Source organism: Crinia signifera, unplaced genomic scaffold (genome assembly GCF_055691185.1).
Source record: "Crinia signifera unplaced genomic scaffold, ASM5569118v1 HAP2_SCAFFOLD_219, whole genome shotgun sequence".
Lineage (NCBI taxonomy): Eukaryota > Metazoa > Chordata > Amphibia > Anura > Myobatrachidae > Crinia > Crinia signifera.
In genome coordinates, this window is record NW_028142112.1 from 43,880 (window position 1) to 61,897 (window position 18,018).

General features: G+C 43.5%; 1 long non-coding RNA gene across 3 annotated transcripts in view; it reads right to left on the reverse strand.

Moving 5' to 3' along the window:
- Positions 1-440: 440 nt before the first annotated feature.
- The window catches only part of LOC146053848 (uncharacterized), a 30,853-nt gene continuing 13,275 nt past the window's right edge, over positions 441-18,018 (reverse strand). For 2 of the 3 annotated variants that reach the window (XR_014467851.1, XR_014467852.1), the window contains exons 4-5: positions 16,469-16,645; positions 14,708-14,975 (exon numbers count right to left, since the gene is read on the reverse strand). This is a non-coding gene — a long non-coding RNA (uncharacterized LOC146053848). Of the gene's footprint in view, positions 1,284-14,707; positions 14,976-16,468; positions 16,646-18,018 lie in introns of those variants that run through there. The other variant, XR_014467853.1, reaches the window with a different exon arrangement.

The window sequence follows — 18,018 nt, forward strand, 5'->3', positions numbered from 1 at the left end:
CAAGTACCGAGTAATGCTATTACTCACTTAATCCTATTAAAGGGCTAGATGAGGATGGCTCTATCTGTAGGAGCCGATTCAGACCCATTCGTTAAGGTACAAATTCGTCCCCGATGTTCGGGGTTTGCACATGTGTGAATATGCGCATCCGCAAACCCAGGGAGCAAGTAGCCTAGGCAAATTTCACATTCGCCGGCCCGTTGGCTCCAGGAGAGGCGGGAACCGGCGGACAGCAGCAGGGGAACGTGCCCATAAAACCGCTCCCCTGCTAACGTCTATGCCTGAGCGGACTCCGGGCGGCTAGGCTGCAACAATACAACAGGATTGAATCGGGCCCATAACGTCAATTCATCCAACCTTTCTATTGTTTATTTCTTATAAAAATCGCTTGTATGTAGGTCGGTGTTTTTAAAAAGGTGCAAAAAACAATTACTCCACAATAAAATCACTTAACGTTTATGATATTTACAATCAAATCTATAATTTATTTTTATGGGCATTTTCGTTTTGCTGTAGAAAATAGGTTCCTGCCAGATTTATTATGGATTCACTTACCAGGGGAAACGCCAAAGGCAATATCACACAATAGTGAATATAAGAATATAGTTTATACATTTCATTAACTTGTGCTCTGATGGTCAGCATAGTATGGCATCTTATGGGCATCTTATGCCCAGGATGCACACACCGGACCCCTCCTCATTAGCTGACACCAAGGCAGGACTAGCAATCTGACAAATGTCATAAGGACCAATGGCCTGATGCACCGTTCAGACAGTCTTGAGGCCTTTTCCCAGCAGTTCCGCCAGACTGGTATGCGCATATTGGGCCGTGGCATGTGACCACACCCCCTGTTTGTGTGCATACACAGACAGAAGGAATGCCAGGGCTTAAGTTTAGCCCCAGTATATCCCTGACAGCATCAGTGGTGAACCATTTTCACATGAAAACGATGCAGTTCTAGGATTCCCTCCAGTCTCTCTTCTACCGTGTTCCATGCATGTCGTTATCCCATGCGGAGCAGCTTACAGAGGTAAATAGGTCCAAAGTTTGCAGTGAGATGCGGAACGACCAACTCCCCTATGCGGCAATTTGTGTGGAAATTAAAAGTATTTCTGAACACATCCCGGAAGGATCGGAGGCTCTGGATCTCGGCATGGACTCCATACTCCGAGGCCGCCAGCTCGAGGGCTCTCTCCACTACGCACTCGTTCTGGAGTTGGGAAAGAGAGCAAGTGGCGTACACCACCTCTCCTCCTGGTGCCGCAGCCCGAAGGCCAGATCTGTGGGGAAATAAGAGAGAATCATTCTCCGTACAAGACAATCTGAATGGTGGCAACATTTTACCTCTAGAATAACATAACAAGAATAGCAAGGAAACACACACACAGTATAGGGGGTCGATCCTAGGGTGCGAGGTGCCGTTCCCACAAAGCTTAAACGCCAGCAACAACTCCCGATTTTGCACCCTACAGAGGCTGGTTTCACACAGAATTGCTCACTATAGGCAATTGAACACTTTGGGGGAAATTTACTAAAGGAAATTTGTAAAAAATAGGTGTATTTGTATCCAGAAATACACTTATTTTTGACATTTACTATGCCGAAAATACGGCAATTTCGTAGTCGTATTGATAACACATCAATACGACTACGAATTGCCGTATTTTCGGGATAGTAAATGTCAAAAATAAGTGTATTTCTGGTTACAAATACACCTATTTTTTACAAATTTCCTTTAGTAAATTTCCCCCTTTTTGTCTGAATTCCAGCCGTCCCGATGATTTGTAAGTATCTTTTTAGAGAACCACCTGATACAAACATTCAAAAAGTTGTGGCAAGATAGAAGAAATGGAAGATTTCCATAATCACTTCAGAGGAGCTGATACTTGTAGTGCCACACTACAAAAAAACACCTCTGCCATTTAATATGCAGTAAAATTGAAGTTCTTAGCATAATTTTAGCAAAAATGATGCAGGATCACTAACATTCAGAAGGTTCAAGTCCAGACTGCAGGACCCCGGGCCAGCACAATCACACTGACTCAAGGGGGGACATTTACCAAAATGGATTCGTAGAAAAAAGGTGTATTCGTAGGCAGAAATACACCTTTTTTTTACGAATTTGTATTTTCGGGATTTACAATCCCAAAAATACAACAATTCGTAGTCCTAAAGATGGAACATTCGTATTTGTATTTAAAAATACGAATGTCTACACCATCGATAGGATACGACAGAAATCACCATTCAAAAGAATGGTGGTTTCTGATTTACTAAGCAGCCGTACTGATAATACGGCTGCTTAGTGGTGTGAAACACCCACGCAAATACGACAGGAAAATAGAACACCATTTTCCTGTCGTATTTGCTTTAAGCCTGCACGGATCAGTCAGATCCGTGCAGGCTTCAGTGTAAAAAAATAGAAAAAAAATTAAATATAAAAAAAAAAACGGCGTGGGGTCCCCCCCACAGCCGTAACCAGCACCAGGCTGACGGAGCCTGGAGCCGGTAATTAAAAATCAGGGAACCCGAAAAATAGGGGTTCCCCGATTTTTAACAACCAGCCCCAGGCTCCTGCTCTGGGGCTGGTTCCCAAAATACGGGGGACAAAATGACTAGGGGTCCCCCGTATTTCAAGAACCAGCCCCAGGCAAAACCAGCCAGCAGGGTAATGCCACAGCCGGGGGGAGACTTTTTATGCAAGTCACCCCGGCCAAAGCATTAACCCTACCGACCAGTCAGCCTGGCCAGGGGCCCTGGGGGAGTGGGGACCCCCCCAATAAAGGGGTCCCTCCCCTCCAGGACTTACCTGACCAGGCTGAAGCCTGGTGCTGTCCTCGATGCCCCTGGGCGGTGGGCATCGAGCTGATTATCGTGTAAAAAAAAAGATGAACCTATTGTTTTTTACTGTGGCACTACAAGTGCCAGCAAGCTGGGACTTGGAGAACCACAAGTCCCAGCCTGCTGGGCATTAAAGGGCCCGCTGGCACTTGTAGTTCCACAGTTAAAAAAATAGTGCACAAAACACACTGACACACTTTTAAAATAAAATTTTATTACATACAAAGCCCACACATACTAATACTTACCTATCTTCTTTCCGTAGGTATCCCTGGTCCTGTGTCGTCGTCTTCTGGTCCTGTGTCGTCTTCTTCCTCCATGTCGACCGTCGCTGTCGCCGTCCGGATCCGACGAAATCCATTTGGGAAGCTGTGGAAGGAAACCATACTCACCTGTCCCAGCGCGACGTAGTCCAGGTAAGTGTCTTGGCAAAAAAACAAACGACAGCCCGAAACCAAGCGGACACGGAGACGCACAGTGTTTGTTTACATCGTGCGGCTCCGCCTCCCGAATGCCGCTATTGGCCGCCTTGCGGCCTAGCGGCCAATCAGGAGCCGCTAGGCCGCAAGGCGGCCAATAGCTTTGGCCGGGGGGACTTGCATAAAAAGTCTCCCCCCGGCTGTGGCATTACCCTGCTGGCTGGTTTTGCCTGGGGCTGGTTCTTAAAATACGGGGGACCCGTATACATTTTGTCCCCCGTATTTTGGGAACCAGCCCCAGAGCAGGAGCCTGGGGCTGGTTGTTAAAAATCGGGGAACCCCTATTTGTCGGGTTCCCTGATTTTTAATTACCGGCTCCAGGCTCCATCAGCCTGGTGCTGGTTACGGCTGTGGGGGGGACCCCACGCCGTTTTTTTTTTATATTTAATTTTTTTTCTATTTTTTTACACTGAAGCCTGCACGGATCTGACTGATCTGTGCAGGCTTAAAGCAAATACGACAGGGAAAGCAAGGTGTATTTTCCTGTCGTATTTGCGTGGGTGTTTTACACCAATTAGCAGCCGTATTATCAGTACGGCTGCTTAGTAAATCAGAAACCACCATTCTTTTGAATGGTGATTTCTGTCGTATCCTATCGATGGTGTAGGACATTCGTATTTGTAAATACAAATACGAATGTTCCATCTTTAGGACTACGAATTGTTGTATTTTTGGGATTGTAAATCCCGAAAATACAAATTCGTAAAAAAAAGGTGTATTTCTGCCTACGAATACACCTTTTTTCTACGAATCCATTTTGGTAAATGTCCCCCTATATGCTAGTTTTGTGAGATAACATTGCATAACGGGATACAGTCACTAGGTCAACACCATTAGGTCGACATGCATTAAGCTCGATATGCAGGTAGGTTCACATGCAGAAAGGTCCACATGACTGTAGGTCGACATGGGTTAGGTTGACACAAGCATTAGGTCGACATGGGCAAGGTCCCTACCATCCACTAGGGGGTGGTGGGAGACATGGTGCTACGTTTCAGCGTCCATGTCGACTGTGTCGAAATTGTGGGGGGTGAATGGAAAAACCCCATGTCGACCTTTTGACTGTCGATCTTCCCCATGTCGACCTAATGCTCGTGTCAACCTAATGACCCTGTCGACCATCATGCTGTATACCCAATGACTTTTCATATGGCAACGCTTTAGCTTTCAAACTGCACCTCCAAAGCTTTATCAATGCAGATTTCCTGAGCAGCCCATCTCACTGGAGAGACCAACAGCCTCTGTGGACTAAGGCAATAGTGTTCAATTCCCTCTTTAGCACTGAATTCCACTGCAATTCATAGATTCATGCCAAGCTGGAGAACTAATAGTATAAGGAAAGCTCAATGCATTCGTTTTCAAAGGGAATGATGCATCCTATAATAAACTCGAGAGAATAAGGTCTGTATTAAACAGTATAAAGCTGCCCATACACGGTCCGTTTAACGGATCCGTTTGGGACTTATATAGTACGCATCGCATCGCATGCCTTGTGCATGCGATGCGATAAACAGCTAGTACAAAAAGTATGTGCAGCACATACTTTTTGTACCATACGATGAGATGCGCGGGAGCGCGCATCTCATAGTACAGAACGGATGGTATGGGAACGGACTGTCTATGGGCAGCTTAAGAGATTTATTGGCCATGTATACTTGCGTATACTTGGAATTTTTTGCGGTGACAGTGCAGCATCAAGCAGGACTTGATTTGAGCTGAACGCAGCTCCAACTGGGTGTTTTGAGTGACTTTCCCCCCATGGGGGTGGGGAGATAGGAGGGGCATGACATACATCACATACATTTCTCGTAATTAGAACAGTTCAAGTTAGGATTTGGGGCGATCAGAGTTGTTTAGTTGTTGGACAGTTATTGGAAAGAAGTTTTTCCTTGTTCTTGTCGTCCTTGCTGGGATGGACCTATAGCGCCTGCCTGACGGAAGGGGTTCAAACAGGCTGTGGCCATGGTGTAGCTTGTCCGCCGAGACCTTCCTGGACGTTTTTTGACCCTGGCTAGGAATAGTTCTTGGACCGCGGGGAGGTTAAAGAACTATTTAAGGCCCACACACACTGGGCGACTGAGCTGAAAGTCACTCAAAACACCCAGTTGGAGCGGCTTTCAGCTCAAAGCCGCCCAGTGTGTATGGCCCGGCGATGAGCACTGCTGTGTGCTCCCGCATCATCGCTGGGAAAGCCGCTCATCTGCTGTTAAAACCAGCAGATGAGCAGCTTTAAGGATGGCTTTGCATAGAGCTGCGCTATGCAAAGCTGTCCTCTCCGCGCTGAAGGAGATTGGGAAGGGGGAAAGCGGCTCAGTGTGTATGCATAGTCACTCAGTGTGTATGGACCTTTAGTATACAGTTTTCATATTCTTTCCATCTTAAAACAGAGGTTTACTTTGGAATTTTTACATTGTGATGAGACAGGTCTGCCAGGTCCATCTTGTTGAGTATAAGCAGATGAGGTTTAATTCCAAGGTACTCTTTAAAAAGAGGGTTCCTTCCAGATAATGGGATGTATCTTAGTCAAGGAAATAACCACTATAATTGTTCTTATAATAAAATAGACTGTCACTCTGTAAGAAAACTGTGCTCAGTAACCATCCAGAAACTTGCATGTACTGTAGTCACAATGTTCCTAATGCATCCGATTTCTAGTTTTCAAATGCAATATTATATTATTTTACCATGGGTCATAAAAAGGGAGTTGGCATACTTTAGCTTAAGTAAAGACCATTTAACATTATAAGATTAAAAGATGTATGTTGCTAGGCAAACAAGCAATGTATAGTTGGGATGTGCGACATTCTCAAAACTGGGATATCACCATGAAAATTCGCGTCTCACCCAAATTTGGCCTTTTACTTTTCTAGAAACAGAGAATATGATGGCAGATAAGAATCTAGTCCGACCCTTTTGTAACCATATTGTTACCTCAAACAATATTTGATCCTTATTTCTATGTCAGGATAACCATATAACTATCCCATGCATGCTTAAATTGGGTGTGGTATAGGGTTCCGACAGTCGGGATCCCAACTGGCCGGACTCAGACAGCATGGCGAGCGCAACAAAGCCCCCAGCGGGCTCACTGTACTCACCATAGAAAAAAGGGAAATGTGGGATCTAGACCAATCTGCGCAGAGCTGCCTATATTTCTGGTCCAAATGAAAAAAGCCCACCCGGACTTTTTATACAATTTAAAGGAGTGTAGGATATTTGAAATATAGAAATATGGGCGCTATGGAGATGTGTGGAGATAAATGAAGACTGATACTTCCCTATTCGTAATTTCCTGATATCTTCTTATCTCTTCTTGGTCCCGTGTTTGGAATATGAAAAGATAAGAAAAAAGAGGGACAAATCTCCTCGTGTAATCCTGTTTATACTGGGTGATTACAAGAACCTTCTATATCACAAAGTTGGTAATCCAATAGCCTATGGTATTAGCTATTGAGTTAAATGTGGATCAAATGAAATGTGGGGGTTCTTATCTCCCCCTTCCAAGTGCACTCACACAATAGTAGAATGTTATGCAGCTTGTAACAAAAATCTTGTATTCAAACAGGAACTGTATCCAAAAATAATGTGTTGGGGGTAGGTCCCCCTCCCGGTTTACTCACTCAGAACTGGAGTACAGATCGCATGTAGTCTGGGTCTTTCTCCAGATATCCTACGTCCTTGATGGGAGTGTGGGTAAATTCGTTATATCTAAAAGATGACACTGGTGGATACTGTATATAATACAACAGATATCCTTTTTATTTAATTGATTAACATACGTGTCACTTTTAACATAAAATCCATACAAAAAGCCTCTGAGAATACTTTACCTATGGATTTTATGTTAAAAGTGACACGTATGTTAATCAATTAAATAAAAAGGATATCTGTTGTATTATATACAGTATCCACCAGTGTCATCTTTTAGATATAACGAATTTACCCACACTCCCATCAAGGACGTAGGATATCTGGAGAAAGACCCAGACTACATGCGATCTGTACTCCAGTTCTGAGTGAGTAAACCGGGAGGGGGACCTACCCCCAACACATTATTTTTGGATACAGTTCCTGTTTGAATACAAGATTTTTTTTACAAGCTGCATAACATTCTACTATTGTGTGAGTGCACTTGGAAGGGGGAGATAAGAACCCCCACATTTCATTTGATCCACATTTAACTCAATAGCTAATATCATAGGCTATTGGATTACCAACTTTGTGATATAGAAGGTTCTTGTAATCACCCAGTATAAACAGGATTACACGAGGAGATTTGTCCCTCTTTTTTCTTATCTTTTCATATTCCAAACACGGGACCAAGACGAGATAAGAAGATATCAGGAAATTACGAATAGGGAAGTATCAGTCTTCATTTATCTCCTCACCAAGCTGCGGGCACGGTGGCTCGCTACATTTCACAGAGCAGGATCATTAATAGTGCTACAGTGCATGATGCCAAACTTATGGTTTAATGGTCACTACAGACATACAAACCATTTGATCATTAGGAACAACAAGCTGGACCTAGGACTGAAAACCCCACAAAGGATTAATGCACAAAGCTGTGCCTTGCGCCAGCATGAGGCCATATTTAAGGATTAAGGGACAATGAAAATGGTTTGTATGGCTATTAGATCAAGGGAAATGCAGATGATCTGGGATCGACATATTAGTAAAGCACAAAACCTTATAATACCAATTCACACTGTGCCATACGACAAAATATCAGACCGTATGCGGTGATACTAAAGGGAATAAGGGATTTTGATAATTGTTTACACCCAAAAACAAACCATTAGCATATAAAGTAAAAGCAGATTATAGGACTTCCGGTTCCGGCAGCGGCATGAACAGCCGCGTGTGAGAGAGCTCCGCTGCCCGCCGGCTCACTTTCACCCTCTTCAAGGCTGTTTCAGCCTCCACATACAGCCACACTCACAGACCCGTATGGACAAGTTCCTGGAGGGAATGCCCGGCTCCAGGTACCGCGCGAACAAGGCTAGAACGCCAGGACTCACAACCTCCAAGATGCCTCCCAGATCCAAGCCACCTTCACCCTCAGCCGCAGACAGCTACACGGAGGATTCTCAGCCAGCCTCCCCAGCATCTGACCTTAACGTAACCACCACAACCTGAGGAACTGGTGACTTATGGGGACATGTTGGGCGCAATTAGGGCTGCAATGGCTCCCCTGCTGCAAGATCAGACAGATAAAATAGACAGAAGAAGAAAAAAGTCACTTTGTGACAGAAAAAGGAAGAACAGCAAAGGCTTTTTGGGGCACTAAAGATAAAATAAACAAGCAGCTAGCCCAGCTGCAGAAGCCTGTGGTAGAAGCTGAATTCAGGGTTGGGGAGTGCTTTCAAGATGTGGCAGAAATAAAAACCCTTAGTAAAGCAACATTCCACAGACATACTGTACTTATACAACAAGGTACAAGATCTGGAAAATAGATCCAGAAGGCAAAACCTACGATTATTGGTTTACCAGAATCTATAAAAGGGGCAGACCTTTTCCAGTTTATAAAAATCAAGCTGCCAGAGCTACTTAACATCCAGGACTGCTGCTCAGATATGGTGATAGAGCGCGCACACACTCTAGGGCCACAACGGCCCAAGACCCAGAGCGGTTATTTTCAAAACACTTAATTACCTACATCAGTGATTTTCAACCTTTTTTAGCTCGCGGCACACCGGACAAGACTTTCAAATCGCCAAGGCACACCAACAGTTTTTAATCAAATATACTACATATAACAGCAAATATTGACATATATGCCCATGCCCTGTCACAGTATTGTTATTAGAGACCATTAAAAGTGTGGCAGGGCATGCTGGCATGTAGTTTCACAATTGCCAAAAACCACAGGTTGGCCAAGCTTAACATCGATTAATTAAATATTATCATTAATATAATACTATAGCCACCCACACATGGTAGGTGGCAGATCTGGGACAGCTGCACCAACCCAAATACAAATAACTGTAGAAGTGAAAGCCCTGACAATTTGTGTGGGCGGCTGCCAGCTGGCACCTGCGCTTACCCCTACATTGCAGCGGAAGTGGTCCATTTTAAGCGGCACTGTGTTTGCAGGACGCAGGCTGTAAACACAGGATTCGGCCGGGCTCTTTTCTCCGTCACCTTGTAAGATGGCGCCGACAGAAGCCCCAGCGTCCATGAGGGCCTTTTGCGCATGCGCCGGGACAGGCTTGGCGCTTCTACGCACAGGCTGATCTGATGTGCCTGCTAAGCACAGGCGTCGGCTCCACAGGACAGCGCCGAGCACGAGCCTCTAACCCTGCCCGACCCCTGCGTGTCACTACACACAGTGACAGCGCTGCCACCCACAGGTGCCGATTTTTGTTTTTGCTGGTGGGTGCTCACGGGGAAAAATATAGGGGCGTGACTTATTCAGAAAAGTGGGCATGGTCTCTATAATACAGACATGTGTATATACAGTCTGGGAAGTGTAGTGTTTGTAAAATATGGTGAAATGTGTAGTCTAATCAAGCTCCCCCAACAGCCTTAATAGATTTCCAGCCGGTTCAATTAGCAAAACAATAATAAAAAGCAGGAAGGTTTGGAGAAATATATAGTACAGGTGCTTAGGGTTAGTTGTTTAGAAGAGGCTCAGTCCGGTGTTTGTACTAGTATAGCAGAATTTAATATGTTTAAAAAGCAATCTTGTAAAAAAAAAATACACTTATGAAATTAAGAAAAATGTTCACTCACAAAAGTCGTCCAGTACTTGTTTAAAGAACAATCCGTCCCATGGAAGAAACAATGGGTACAGGAAGGGTTAATCCACAAATCTCCTGCCTGTCCTTAAGCACTGCGTTCCCTTTGTTGTTCCGCTGTGACATAACTCAAATGCAGGCTGACTCCCCGACAGCTACTGTAGCCGTTGTCCCGGCTTTCATGCTGAAGACGGAGTCTGTACACTTCACATGGGGGAATAAAAACAGTGCTGCGGCTTCTTGCGCAGCTTCTTGCGGGATCTTTATAAGCAAGTTAAAAAGTAAGTCACTGATGGGAGGTGAGGAGGGGGGACCCAAACAGACACCGCATGACGCGCTGGCATCACACCGCGCTCCCTCTCCCTGCGCTGTATTGACTCAGGAGGAGTACAGCGTAGGGCAGAGGAGAGGGCAGAGCGCGGTGTGACGCCAGCGCGTCACATCACAAGCCGGCCAGAAAATATGGGTGACTGTGCGGCCAGCCACCAGGAATGCCAGTGGGCGCCAGTGCCACCCACGATTTTGATTTGGTGAGCCGCCGTGACCCGCGGCCAGGCGGCACACCTGACAACTGGCCGCGACACACTAGTGTGCCGCGGCACACCGGTTGAAAATGACTGACCTACATAAAGAACTTATCTGGACAATGTCCCGCAGACACAGGGATTTATCTTGGGAGGGACACCAAATCCTCATTTTTCAAGTTTACACTCCAGAACTGATGAAACAGAGAAGATAGTTTTCACCAATTTGTTCCTGGCTTATTAGGCTGGAAAGGAAGTTTGCACTAATGTATCTAGCGAGACTCAGGATATATGATAGGTCCTCATATAAGGACTTTAGGTCAGCACGGGATGCAGAAGGTTTTTTGATGGAAGAACACAGCTCAGACCAGCAGAATACACATGTCAGATTGCAAGTGACTCCCCCACTCGACTAAAGAGACATGTTCTTCCTGCTTATTCTCTACATTGTAGAAGTTCATGGACTTGATGTGGTCTATATTTTTGTGATTTCACCTTGATAGTTACCACGTTGAAAACCCCAGCTGGGCCGAATCACACTTCTTTACCCTACTGGTTTGTGTTATAAGCTAACAAAGCATTAGGAAATGTTTGTTTTAAGACGGTCAAATGTTTAATTAGTTAAATATTATAAGTGAGTCGGTAGGTGTAGGAGTCTACGCAGAAAGTTATAAAGGTGAGATGTGTTACTCTCACCTTTTACGTTATGGAAGCACGCCTTTATGGCTATTCAGATACAGTTTTTTATTGTTTTGTCTACCCCACTCTCCGGTTACCCACCCTTCTCCCCAACACCCCCTCAGGAAAGAAAGCAGCTCCTATTGTACATTTGTATTAATGATCCCGCCCACATTCCAGCTCCCTATGTTAATCGCCATAGTGGCTGAATATGGATTGAATGACTACCTTGACAACAATATTCCGGAATATTGTTGTCAAGGTAGTCATTCAATCCATATTCAGCCACTATGGCGATTAACATAGGGAGCTGGAATGTGGGCGGGATCAACTCCCCTGTGAAACGAAAGAGAATTTTAGTGCATTTGAACAAACTCAGTCTTGATTTGGTGTGTATTCAGGAATCGCATTTGCTACCTCAGGAAACAGTCAAACTCAATATGATGAAGTGGAAACTTCTGGCATCTTCCCCTTACACATCAAAAGCGAGAGGTGTAGTTATTCCAGCCAAAAATAATTTAGACATAGAAGTGGTTAAGGTCATCTCGGACCCTCAGGGCCGATTTGTGTTGTGCTAACTAAAATTTGATCACCAAGAATTTGTATGTATTAATGTGTATGCTCCTAATCAGTATTCCAATCCCTTTTTTAGGTAATTGATCGCTGTTATGTCCCCATTTTTGCACCTGCCAATGATATTATGTGGAGACCTAAACCTAGTCTCTTCTAACCACCTAGATAGACAAGAGCACCATACCTCTCCCCGCAGACTTCCCAAATTTGGCATCCCCAAATTCTGTGAGCAACTACAGATGCTAGACACATGGAGAGTGATGCACCCAAGAGAGCAGAATTACTCGTGTCTGTCTGCAGCCACGAACAGAATGTCCCGCATTGATTATATCTTTTTGTCCCATTTTCTCCTCCCCAAAGTAGAGTTTGCGGAGATGGCTCCGATTGTACTCTCGGACCACGCTGTGGTATACATTAAACTTCACCTCACCAAAAAACTGGCCACCCCCCCATCTTGGAGATGTCCCATAGCATTGGCATCATCTGTACACCTTAGAAATGCAGTTAAAACTGCTTGGGACAACTATGCTAGAGAGAACAGTGAGGCCGAGGAGGTAGACCCCTACTGTTCTGGCAGGCGTCTAAAGCCACGATCAGGGGAGAAAATGATCTCCCAGATGTTACATCTAAAAAAGAAAGTAAAGCAAGAGCATTTACGAGCTCAGCTGAAACTTGGCGACGCCTTCCGGGACTTTAGGACTTCCCCTTCTCCCACCACTAAATAGCTATCTATCTGCAAAAAGGACTTGTGAAGCCTCAATAGAGAGATCAGAATCCATATATTCATTTGCTAAGAGCGAGATTCCATAGATTTGGAAACAAATCAAGTAAACTACTCTCCTCACTACTACAGGGACAAAGGCCCCCTGCGACAATAAGACCACTACGCAACTCTCTTACAACATCTAATACCCAGACAGCACAGGTTTTTTGCGACTTTTATACTAACTTATACTCCAAACCAACCTCTGATCATACTATCAAATTTTGGGAAACTATCACACCACCCCAGATCTCTGAAGAGGATTCGAATTTCCTTACCCAGGAAATCACTTTTCAAGAAGTAGCCAAAGCTTTATCTAATCTTAAATTAGGTAAAGCACCTGGTCCGGACGGACTTACACCAGAATACTATAAACTGTTATCACGGAAATTAGTCCTGATTCTTACAAAGGTGTTTAATACTATAATGTCATCCAACACGATCCCTAGTCACTTTAATTCGACCATACTCAGAGTGATACCTAAGCCAGGCAGGGACTTATCCTCTCCCAGTTCTTATAGACCAATTTCTTTATTGAATATTGATTACAAGTTGCTCATGAAGATTATGGCAGAACGTCTCAAGCAAATCCTACCCAAGCTAATACATAAAGACCAGACTGGTTTTGTCATAGGGAGGAGCTCTTTGATTAACATCAGACGAGTGTTGGGAGCGGTCAATGCTTCCCAGTGTGCTGTGTCGGAGGACCCAAAAGCTATTCTATCTTTAGATGCTGAAAAGGCCTTCGATATGGTGCACTGGGAACACCTGCATCACACATTGAAACGCTTTGCTTTCCCAGAGACCTTTGTACGCTTCCTATCAACGGTATATGAGGGTGCCTCCTCCCGGATTATAAGTAATGGCCTACTGTCGGATCCATTGCCCATTTTGAGAAGAACGAGGCAGGGATGCCCCCTCTCACCATTACGGTTTGCTTTGGCTCTTGAGCCATTAGCTATACATCTAAGAGAATCCCCAGAATTTCAGGGGATTCAGATTCGTAATATAGAACTTTGTGTATCCTTATTCGATGACATGTTGTTGTTTCCGTCATATCCACAGTACACCATTCCATTGATATTCCGAATGTTACATAACTTTGGTACCTTCTCGGGATACAAAGTCAATGTAGACAAAATCAGAGCTACTACTTTTAAAAGCCCCCCCACCCACATTCCCACCTACTGATATATTACACTCAATAAAAATTCAAACATCCCATATTAAGTACTTGGGCATACAAATCCTTAATAGGCTATCAGATTTATATAGGAGAAATCATCCCCCAATTATGTCAAAAATCCTGAAGACACTCCACGACTAGACTTCCCTGCCCCTTTCCCTTCTGGGAAGAATTGAAGTTGTGAAGTCAGTGAAAATCCCGAGAATAATGTATCCAATGCAAATGCTCCCAACAAAAATCCTGTCCTCCGATGTTAAAACCTTAACACAGGCCTGCTCCAAATTCATATGGAATGGTAAGAAGCCTAAGATCTCCCTGGTGAAGTTAAACCTTTCTAAAGTTAATAGAGGTTTGGGACTCCCGGACATTACAAATTATTCCTGCTCTCTACTAACTTGAGTGGGGGTGGGATGGCTGCAGGAGGCCGACTTGTATTCTTTATTTGAATTGGACAAGGCTGTCCTCTTCCCGTACTCGCCCAAAGCCCTTATACACGTACCGAAGAAACAAATCCCATCACACGTATATAGCAACCCCTTGTTTCAGGATATGCATAGTGCATGGCACTTCATATGCTCTAAGATTGACCTAGACCCACTGTCTACGGAATGGATACCTATATGTGGCAATCCACTGTTCCCTCCGGGAATAAATAACCCAATTTTCAAGAGACTTGAGCGCAAGTCTTAAAAAATTTAAATATACCCGGTGTTTGACCCAGGAGGAAAGACTTTATCGTTTACCACTCTTAAGGACAAATTTGGGCTACCAAATAATGCTCTTCCCAATAATCCAAATTCAACACTTCGTGCAATCTTTACCAACCCAAAATATTATGTCATCATCCCATTCCCTGCTCCACACTTGGGTGAATAAAATCCAGACCGACACCTTTAAATCAAAACTCATTTACACAGAGATGCAGAAGAATCCTTTATTTGTATTACAAGAAAAGACGAGGGATTCGTGGGTGCAAGACATCCCATCCCTACAAGTATCTGATATATTCAAGTACTATGAATCATCTATGAAAACTCTCCAATCTTCAGCCTTGCAAGAGACAGATTAGAAGACCATTCATGGAGCTTTCTTGTTGCAGAGACAGCGAAGCTACTTTGACCCCAATGAGACGGAAAGAGGTCTCAAATGTGGCTATTATTCTGCATCTCTGTTCCATAACTTCTGGGACTGTGGGTACATAAAAAAGTTTTGGTTCAAGATTATACACTATATACAGAAGAACTTTTCCTAAAAAGTTAAACTTCAACCCATACCAGTAATATTCCTAAATTTTGACACATGGCAACTAAATAATAGCCAAAGACAACTCATACCATTTCTGACAATTTTGTTTACAGTGGCAAAAAAGGCAATATAGAAGTCTTGGATCACCAACCATAAACCAAACTTACCAGATGTGGAAGAATTATTAAATAGTTATAGGACTAGACAGATATAACAATATACAATCCATTCAATCGCTAAAGAAATCTTTCTTGAGGAAGTGGGAAGCATACATCAGAACTAAAACCTTGGCCACTCAAAATTCTAGAATCCCTTGACCTCCACCCGGTTATAGAATGATTAGACCCATGGAAACTGTTATGATCTGGGGGGGCAACACAGAATTGGGTACTTATGTATTATCTGGACTCCCATGTTAAATGCACCCCATTTTTTCATACCCCTACTATCCAACTAGGCATAGAGTTGATTTTATATAGTGTGGCGAGCGCAGCGAGCCACCGTGCCCGAAGCGTGGTGAGCGCAGCGAGCCCCGCAAGGGGACGCGGACTCATAAGAAAAACGGGAGTCCAGATATTACATAAGTACCCAGAATTGTTATAAAAATGTGTACTAATTGCTATGTTGTTATGTTCATACTTTAAAGGCTATACCCTCTATTCAGAGGAACACCCAATAATCAGTATTACCTTCCCAAACCTGCGGATCGCATATGTTAATCTTTCATCTGATATGGTAATTATTGTACTTAGACAAGTGGTATAATATGACGGTACAGACCGCATTGCCTCCTGTTACTAAACTGCGTTTTCCGAACCTCCCCTCCCCCCCCCCCCCCTCTTTCACGTCCCCTTTTATTACTCTTTGTTGAATATAAATTTTATTTAGGAACCGTTCAGTCTATATAATATTTAAAATACTGCATGAGGAGAAGAGGTTAAGTTTATAAAAGGTTACTGAGAATGTTGCATATCCATAAAGCCAGCAGGCTGGCAAATTGCTACTCCTTTTTACATCATTGTTTAATTGTATGTACGCTCTCACTCATTCCCTCCCAAGTTGTCATACTTTTTGATTGTCGGTTCACTACTGTAAGTGACAAAATTTATGTTGTGATTTAATGTAAAACCAAATAAAAATATTTAAGAAAAAACAACAGATTATAGGACTGAAACCAGCAGGTAGGCAGTTTATAGTGCATGAGGTCAAACTTTCGGTTTTATGATCAAGAGAGTCATACAATACATTGGATAATAAGGAAAAACTGGACATAGGACTGTAACAACCAGAAAAGCAGCTTAAAAGCAAAATTACTTATGGCACTACATAACATAGTTTTAGAGACCTTCTAAATAACAAGATTTTAAATGAAAGCAAGCTAAAAATTGGATGGGTTATGGTATGCAGGGCTAGTATTCTTAAATGGAAATATTTACCTGTGCTTTGAAATTCATAAACTTCTGTTCCAGCATCTTCAGAGACACTGCACTGCATCCTGAAGACCTCTTGTACGTCCACCAACAAGCCTTACATTATATCCAGTGTTAGAAGACATTTGCTTTCTCTTGGCCAATGGATACCCAAAAACCTCAATATTCAATTGAGTAGCTGCCCTAGTGAGAAGTGGAAACAATAAAAATTAAACAATACCAATGACACATTTTATACTGATTAAGCACCCTACAGGAAGTTAGAGAACTGGATATACACTGAGTGGCCAAATTATTGACCCTTATATGCAGATCGGCCATAACTTCAAGTTGTTGCTGCTAGAGGGCCAGATAGCTATAATAAAGGGAATGCAGGACAAACGAAGCATCAATTGCACGGTGTTGCTTGCAAAGAAATGGGTAAAAACGTGAATAACCGAGTTTGAACACGGGATGATTGTAGGCGCTTGAACCGTTAGAACCAGTTTCAGCAAAACAGCTGCACTTGTACTTCAAAGCAGCAGTTATTAATGTTTACAGAGAGTAGACTACCAAGCAGAAAACCTGGTCTCATCGTCAGGCTTGTGGTCGTCACAAACTACGGAATCTGTCCAGTCCAACAGAAGAGCAACATGACATCAAATTGCGGAAATCTTGATCAAGGAGCAACTGTGAAGGTCTCTGAACGAAACTTAGCCGTATAGGATATGGAAGCCGATGACCTGTTCGAAAGCCTCTACTGTCTGTCTTGAACAAGAGCAGACGTCTCCAGTTCATAAGAATTGGACAGTAGACAGCTGGTAAAGGTTCATGTGGTCCGATGAAAAGTGTTTTCAATTACACCATGCAGATGGCAGGGTGCGAGTATGGAGAATACAGCACAAAAGCATGGACCCCAACTGCATTTCCACAACACTTCAAGTGGGTAGAGACAATCTTATGGTTTGGGGGGATGTTTTCTTGGCATTGGTTGGGTCATTTGATTCCTGTGGAACAACGTCTGAATGACCAAGGGTATTTGAGTGTTATCGCAGATCAAGTACATCCTGTTATGTTAATGGGGTATCCTGCTGCAAGAGTTTTCTGAGGTGGCTACTTCAGAAATAGTTGTAATTCCATTGGGTGTTACACCCGGACATTGTACCATGATAAAATTGAGAATGGCTGTAAGATATCTTTTTGAGTTGCGATGGGGTGGGAAAGGATGAAGTTTTCCACGTGTTGTAGAACTGCAGGGAAAGTTTATCATTATAGGAGGTCATGGTGGACTGTTTTTCCAACTAGAGAAGGTTGTAACAGTTCATTGAGGGTAGGAGGGTTTTTGGAGGTCCAGTGAATTAGGATGAGTTTTTTTAGAGATTGTTAAAATTCTAATAAGGAATGGTTGTGGAAGCCTCTGTCTGTAGATTCCCCGAAAAAAAGTGTAAGAAAACATAAGCAAGAAGGTCGAATAAGCAGCTTATTGATGAATGAGGTGACCTTATGCCAGAAACGTTTTATTTTTCCACAATGCTGGAAGGTAGCTGAAGAGTGATGGCATTTCTGACAAGTACCCG